We start from the raw sequence: 8869 nt of genomic DNA, 5'->3' as shown, positions 1-8869 counted from the left end.
TATTTTGTGGGGTCACATATCCTAAAGAGGGCAAAGGAGGCAGCTCTCTCTCCCTTATAACATGAAATGAATATCTGTGAGCAGAAGAGTTCTTTTTTCAGATATAAATACAGGAAAAATCCCTGACGTTAATTAGGCAGTTTTAAAGACTCAGACTATTCTGTCTATTTAGTCAATAGAAAGAGTATGTTCCCAATCACTTGATAGAACAACACAGAATATTCACATGGTCACTAATTCTTCAGTCTCTAGGTATTCAGCATTTTCTATATAGGTGATGCCATCTTAAATAGTCTAGTTTAAGTCATTTCTGATAGTTTGTGGTCCCATTTGGATTTTTTAAGACAAAGATACTGATTGGTCTGCCATTTTCTTCTCCAGTTCATTTAATAGAGGAGGAAACTGAGACAAACTGTATTTAATATCTTTCACCCAAGGGGAGCTAGGTTGTTCAGTGAATAGAGTATTGGGTTTGGAATTAGGAAAATCTGAGTCCAAATCTGACTTCAGACACTTACTAACTGTAGTACCCTGGGTAAGTACTTAACTAAGCCTATTTGCCTCAATTTCCTCATCTGTAAGTGAACTGGAGAAGAAAATGGCAGACCACGCTAATATCTTTTACCAAGAAAATCCCAAAAGGGGTCATGAAGAAACAGATACAATTGAAATAATGACAATCTCCCCCATTTTCCTGTCTTAGACAGAAACCTGGTCCTAACAGAATTTTCTAACCATCTGGTGCTCTCTCTACAGGAATTTAAGATCTAGAGTCAAATACATGTCATACTATCATTTTCAGATGAGAACATTTTCCTGGATGAAGTCTTTTTTATGTATTCAGTACATAGGACTATATAGCTGGACAAAATATTCTGAAGTATGCCTATTTTACACAATAACTTCAAAATTTCTCTGGGGGCCCTCCACATTTCTTTTGAACTTTTATTCCCAAAGCTTCCTCCAATGAATCTCTTCTATTCTAAAGGTAATTCAAATGGAATTGCAGACTCATTTGAAAGAATAAACACACTTAGAAAAATCTGCTGTTCAGTCATGTCTGTTTCTTCATGACCCCATTTGACGCCTTCTTGGCAAAGATACTGTAGGTATTTTCCATTTCCTTCTCCAGCTCATTTTACAGATGAGGAAACTAAGGCCAACAAGATTAAGCAACTTGCCCAGGGTCACTCAATCAGTAAATATCTGAGGCTAGATTTGAACTGAGGGAAAGAAGTCTTCCTGACTCTAGGACCCACTCCTTATCTCCCACTGCTCATTAGAAAAATAACAAGGGAAATAAAATACTTGGGGTTTCTAGTCACAAGCAAATCTTACCTCATGAAGTTTCAGGTATACTGTGCTCATGATAAGGCAAACAGTCTGAATTTATTTAAATGTTAAAAAAAGAACATTTCTCAACTATGTAGTAATATTCCAGTGAGGTAAACTCCTTATTTTTTATTTCAGATCCAATATCAATACTAATATACCAGGTATTAATATTTAAGCATTCAAGGAATCAACAAGTGTAAAGTGTGCAAAATTGCCTTAAAGGAACTGATTTGTGAGGTAATACATACTAGAAAGAAAAGATGACCATATAATTCCAGCCTATTTTTTAGGGGAGGGCAATTTATTTTCTTTTATGATTATATCTATAGCTCTCTCTCTCTCTCTCTCTCTCTCTCTCTCTCTCTCTCTCTCTATATATATATATATATATATATATATATATATATATATATATATATATATATATATACTTTCCTCCCAATTATGTGTTAAATTTTTAAAACTTTTTTTTTAAAGTTTTGAGTTCCAAATTCTATTCCTCCCTTACTCCTTTCCCTCCCCTTCCCTGAGTCAGTAAATCAAAATAGGTTATACATGTGCAATCATGAAACATTTGTATTTGTCATTTTGGACAAGAATCAAGTAAAAGTAAAAAGACTGAAAGTGAAAAATATCATTTCAAACTGTATTCAAATCGTTCTTCCTCTGGAGGTGGATAGTATGCTTCATCCTTAGTCCTTTGGAATTGTCTTGGAGAATGTTGTTGAGAATAGTTCTTTATTCAACTGTTCCTGTATATACAAAGTTCTCTCTTTTTTTTTTTCACTTCACTGTGCATCAGTTCATGTAAGTCTTTCCAGGATTTTCTGAAATCATCTTGCTTTCTGACTTCCATTTAATCCCTTAAAATCAGATTAGTTTTTACAAAGGGATATTTGCTTCTAAGACGCAGGAAAAACATATACACAAACATTTCTCACAACATTTCAGGAGTATAATCTCCTCTCCCAAATATTATCTTGGATCTCTAGGGAGGAGAAGGGTACTAGGTTCATAGATTTTGGGTTAAGTTACTACATTGCATTAATCCTATCAAGTTCAAAGCCTGAATAGGCTAGTGACTTAGATCCTTATTGCCAGGTTTTTGTTGCTGGATTGGGTATAATGCCCTGATTGGATTCTTGTACTTCTGGATCCCTATAGCTCTGGCTCCTGGGCTCCTAGAATAGAAAAGAACAAAGGGAAAGGCTAAACTCCAAATCCATTTCTCAGGGACACATGATCTAAGTATGGGGTCCTTCACCCTCAAATACAAATACAGAAAAAAATCCTGATAATGCTCAGTTATACATTTTTAAGGATGCAAATAGTTCAGGCTATGCAGCTAATGGAAAAAAAAGACCTCCCAAACTACTGGCAAGCAGAGAATGTACATAATCCCACTCCTCTTATGATCCTAGTTCCTCTTCTCTGAAAAAATTCTAGCCAGTTTCTGAAATGTGGCATCCAGGATAGATAAATTCATATGTAGTCTGACCAAGTAGGAAGATGAGAGGAAAATCATCTTTGTCTTTGGATGCAATGAAGGTGAGTCTGGTAACTGGGTGACACTGTGGATAGAGGACTGGGCTTGGAGTCAAGAAGATGTGGATGTAAATCTAGTCTCAGGCACTCACTGTGTGACTCTGGGCAAAACAGCAAAGTTTTGGAGCAAAGTCTACCTCAGTTTCCTCAACTGTAAAATGAGATTAACAACAGCATTGTTACCTCTTGGCATTGTAACAAGGATGAGATTATATTTATAAAATGCTTAGAATAGTGTCTGGCACAGATTAGGGGCTATGTAAAATTACTTTCATTATCAAAGACTGTTCCAGCAAGGTAAAATCTTTTAGGACCCACCAAACTATGAAGGACTCTGTTATTTTTGTTCCTTGGATCACTTTGGGCAAGTCATTTAACATTTATGAAGTAAGTTTAATCATTCTTGTCCTGCCTGCCACACAGTAGTACTGTAAAGTATAAATGAACTATTAAGTACTAACAGGTACCGTGCCAGGGTTTTGTCTATAGTCTTTCATAGCACTTCCTGTTTGGGCCTTCAGGTAGTTAATTCTCAGCTCAAGTCCCACTCCCTGTATACATCATTCCTTTAAAATTAGTTTTATCTATTAATCAATCATTTTTGTTCGGTTGTTTTTTAATCATCCAATTCTTTGTGATCCCATTTGGGGTTTTCTTGGCAAATATACTGAAATGGTTTGCCATTTCCTTTTTGGGTTCATTTTATAGATGAGGAAACTGAGGTAGAGTTAAGTGACTTGCCCAGGGTCATAAAACAAATTAGTGTCTAAGATGAGATATGAACTCATAAAGATGAATCTTCTGACTTCAAGTCCAGGACTCTTTCCACAGCTCCTCATAATGTAGTGAAATAAAACAGTTTAATTAGGCAAACCATACTATAATGCTAAGAAGTTAACAAAGGTAGTACAAACTTCAGTGGACATAATTCCCTTTCCAAGATCAGAGTTGCTATGGGAGTTGCAATAGTTCATAATTTCTTATAAACTCCATTCTCAGTTTTCATATTAACTAAAAATTGTAATCATTTCCATTTCTTTCCTCCCCCATACCCTTGCTCCATGTGGAATCTGACCTTTTTACTCACCCTTCTATAACTCCTGGGTGGCAGAAAAAGAAATCATAATGTTCTCTGCCTTCATAAACTTTCTGTCTCCCACTGCAATGGTAGGGGTAATTAGCAATAAATACTCATTAATTGAATCTCAGTCATTTAGAATATTGTGGAAGCACAGGAACTGGGGAAGGGGTCCCTGATCAGGTCTCCCAAGCTCAGTGAATGGGTGATTAAAATCTAGCTCTCTTCCCCTCTTCCCTTATAGTCTTAGAAACTTGGATTCTTCTGAGAATGTCCCAACTTTGAACCTTCCCAGCATTAAAGGGTGACACCTTTACTGAAGGAGAAATAGGAGACCCAGAAAATATGGGTTGTTCTCAAGCTGAGGTTAGACAAGTCATGGATGCCAAGATTTTCCTAACTTCATGTGTTCACTTATTTCTCTCATTTCCAGGTTTCTTTTTGGCTCCCACAGTTTAAACTTGCTCTCTTGCCTGACCATGTAGACCCTACTAACACTGATGCTTAATTGGAAATGTTCTCAGAAATATTAGTAACTGGAGAAATACCACCCACAGGCCTCAGGGCCACCTCTAATAAAGACATTTCTCATATAAGTATAAAGTATTATGATTCGTATTAAGATTTAGTAGCATTCTTTCCCTCTGCAAAAACAAATTTCTAAATGTGGAGTTTTTTTTTTTAGCTTTGCAAAGTGCTTTCATATTGAGTTAGGAGATGGAAGACTTGGGGTTTTATTTCACTTCTGACATTTATTGCTTAATCTTGGATAAATTGCTTCCCCTCTCTTAAACCTCAGTTTCCTTATCTGTGAAATCAGAAGCATCATAATTGCACTATCTCACAAGACTGTTGAGAACAAAATGTTTTGTAAAACTAAATACAGCAGAGTTTTTATTATTTTCACAAAATTGCGAGTTGACTAAGGTAGATATCCTCCCTATCCTATCAGAGGATATAAAGGTCAGGTTACTCTTTGGAGAATCTCTCATTTTCTGATTGGTTATCTTTCTTCCCTCTCCCTTTACTCCCCCAAATCTAGTATCTTTATCATCTGACACGCCCTCTCAGCATATGTCATTATCAGTTCCTCTTGCAAGCACATAGTTCAAAAGACTCAAATAAGGGGGGAAAGATTTTTTTTTTTGTAGTTCCATAGAACCAAGGGTACACAACAGGAGTCACAGAATATTACAGCATATATCTGTGAGGAACTCTTTCCTAAGAGACCTTTATAACCTCAATAACTTGGAGTCATTTTCTGGGTAGGTAAGCAGCAGGTGTGAGTTCAAGCTTAGGGTACTTTCTATAGAATCCCTGGGCAGCCTCAGTAGGGGCACCTATGGTTGCTTTTTTGCTGGCACTTTATTCAAAGCTTCTGGCTGATTGTGCTTTATTACATCCCTCTACATGCAGTGATTCTATCATGCTCCTATGGTTGCCACTCCACACAATTTCTTCAGCTGTTTTGGTAGTGTGACTTTGGAATCAAAACCTTCTTGTCTCAGAAGGACCTTTGCTGTATCCCAGAATTTCCTTGGTTTGACTGGAGATGCTTGGTCTCTCAGGATCAAGCTCTAACTCCATGCCAAACTAAGAATTATAGTCTAGGCTTCTTCCTTACTCTCTTCTGCTGACCTCTGGTCTCACAGAAACTTTCCATATGACAGGAAAGAGTCTGTCTCTCTTATCTTCCAAGAAACTAACTCTCAAAAATATCACTTTCCTTTCTGGGTTCTGCTCTGGACTCCACAGACATCTTTCTTCACTGTGACCCAGTATCTTTCTCAATTAGGAGCATCCCTCTGTCCTTGTTATGACTTTGATTGGTCTCTTCCTCTTGCAATCTTCACTTTAAGGAAAATGTCCAGTTCAGATCATGTCATAGTCACTCATTCTTTCCTGTCTGAGCTCCATTCCCGACTTCTTTCTCTAACTCTACCCTTACCTAGCAACCTTCTCACTTTGAAAGATCATTGTACCATTTCAGTCTTTTCCTCCCTCCCTTTGAAACTTCCTTTTATGTGTTATCTTCTTGAAGACAGGGACTATACTTTTTTTTTTTTATCTCTGGGAGCATAATGTCTAGCAAATAGCAAGTGCTTATTGACTTGTCCATCTTTAATTAGTATGACTTTTTTGTGTGTGTGTTAGGCAATGGGGTTAAGTGCCTTGCCAAAGTCATACAACTGGTATCAATGTCTGAGGTCACATTTGAACTCAGGTCCTCCTAACTTCAGGACCTGTGCTCTCTCCACTGTGCCACCTAGCTTCCCCCAATGTAACTTTTTATATTTGAATGCTCTGTTGTCCCTGGTGCCTGAGTGGTGTGCTTCTGTCCAACATCATTACTTTCCATGAACTTAGAGACTCATTAGAGCTGTTGATTCTTCTCCCATATTCAGTCATCTCCCAGGTCTCAAGCCCTTCTAGCAGAAAATGAGTGGGAATATGCAAATTGCTTATGTAAGTAAACTGTTTCTGATGCATTGACAATGCACAAATGGAACCAAAAGAGGAGCCAAGAATATCCTTGGCAGTTTGGTGCTAAGGAAGAAAAAAATATAGTTCTCTCCATACCATAAAGGTTTAGACCTTCTTCTATACTACTTTGAGTATCCTAGTGGTACACTAATATTCAATGTGGTGGAAGGGAAATAAAATATTATTTTGAACCTCCATCTAGGGTAAACTATTTACAGACTGGGAAAATCACCAAATATCATTTAATAATCAAATAAATCTGTGAGATCATCTCTGTGGATGTTCCCTTCAACAATGCAGATCAAAACTCATCTTGTGTTGTTCCTATCCTTGCTTGCCTTTATATTTATCATAGGTAGTTAGCTTGCTGGCTTTCTTTCAATAACACAGAGATATCAATAAAACACATAACCATTTAACAGTTATTCCTCTTTCCACAAGACCAGCCTATCTTCTTTTTTTCAATAATACTCTACTTTGGTTCTTTTTCAACATATCTACCATCTGCTCATATCTATCATCAACATTTCCATTACTAACTGCTTTATATTCAATCTTAATTCTTCATAGTATTCCATAACTTGTAACCATACAACATTGGAAAGCTCTTTTTATTAAAAATATGAAACATCATTTCATGCAGATGTTGGGGTCTTTAAAGGAACTTTGCAATTTCCCATTGGCAATCCAACTGATTTTCCTCCTGCATAACTCTACCCTTATCTAGCAACTTTCTCACTCTGAAAGATCATTGTACCATTGCAGTCTTTTCCTCCCTCCCTTTGAAACTTCCTTTTATGTGTTATCTTCTTGAAGACAGGGACTATACTTTTTTTTATCTATGTATATTCTAGTTCTTGGGAGCATAACATCTGGCAAATAGCAAGTGCTTATTGATTTGTCCATCTTTAATTAGTATGACTTTTTTTGTGTGTGTGAGGCAATGGGGTTAAGTGGCTTGCCAAAGTCATACAACTGGTATCAATGTCTGAGGTCAGATTTATACATATATATATATATATATGTATATATATATGTATACACACACACACACACACACACACACACACTGTATATGGCCTTGACAATAGGCATTCTGCATCTACTTTGTTTTTCATTTATAGATGTTTAGGAACTCTTCTGAGTGAGCACAGTAATGAGATCATAGATGCAGACTAAAAAAAAAGATTTTTGTCTGTGAGACTCTTGATGAAACCACCTTTATCCCATTCATATATAGTAATATCTATCTGGATACTTTGCCATCTAGGAATTTCTCTTCAATTTAGTGTTTTCTTGTATGGTTGTGGCAAACACCTTTAGAGAATATATATGAGTTAATTCTATTTTGGTTCCGTAGGAATGAATGAAAGATAATTTGATCAATTTCTTCTACTGATTTTACCTCCTACCATTTACAGTAAATGCTTGTCTAAATATATGATTTTATTATAAACAGTATCTACATTGAGAAAGGAGAGGGAGGTTGTCACTGAAAAGTTCACTTAACCAAATTAAATTTATTGAAGGATGTTTTTTATAGCTGAATGAACTGATAGAAATACCAGATATGGATTCTATTATTTTCTGGGCCTGAAGTTCCTTCCAGTTCTCGGTCTATAATCTTTTGATTTTGATATAGGCTTTTGACCACTTAGTAGTAGCTTGACTATGATGTCTGACCAGCAGGTGAAAGAGGTAAATGAAGACAATGTAGCAAATAAAAATGACTTTCAAAGTTTCTTATTTTATTTGAAATGATATTTTTCTTGATGAATGTTAATAATATTTAAAAATATATTTTCTTGCTTCTCAAGATTTCTTAGGCAGCAAATGATGGAAAAGCAAGGTATTACTATTGTTATTAGTATTATTTGCCTCCACTTCCAAATGTATTCTTTGGAATTCTTTAGCATTGGAATTGTTTGTAGTGACCAAGAAGAGAGAAAAAGACAAACTCACCAATGGTTAATGCATATTTGCTGGCCCTGTTTTCATAGAAATAAAGACTTGGTTTTGAATAGACTTTATGAAACATTCTTTTGTAAATTTCCCAGAACCCAAAGGCTCACCCCCTTGCACAGGTGGTAATTACTTTATAAACAGCTAACATAAAATGGAAAGCCTTTTTTCCTCTCTGGGTAATTGTGTCATTATGCAACTTGGAAACAGAATTTTCTGACATTTAAAAAAAGTGTCTGCTAATTTTTTTAAACTGTGCTGTGTGAGATCAAAGCAAACTGGAGACTATTTCTCTATACTTCATGTATTGCCATCTGACTTGTTATATTTTAAGGATTACTGAACCTTGTTATCATCCCTGCCAAAATACCATAAGGCTGTTCTCATTTTTCTGCAGGATATCCCAAAAGTCTCAGTGCAGTTTTATGCTTTAATAACTTCATATGTATAAATGGTACAAACTTA

The sequence above is a fragment of the Macrotis lagotis genome, chromosome 4 (genome assembly GCF_037893015.1).
Source record: "Macrotis lagotis isolate mMagLag1 chromosome 4, bilby.v1.9.chrom.fasta, whole genome shotgun sequence".
Classification (NCBI taxonomy): Eukaryota; Metazoa; Chordata; class Mammalia; order Peramelemorphia; family Peramelidae; genus Macrotis; species Macrotis lagotis.
Note: the sequence above shows the minus strand (reverse complement) of the source record.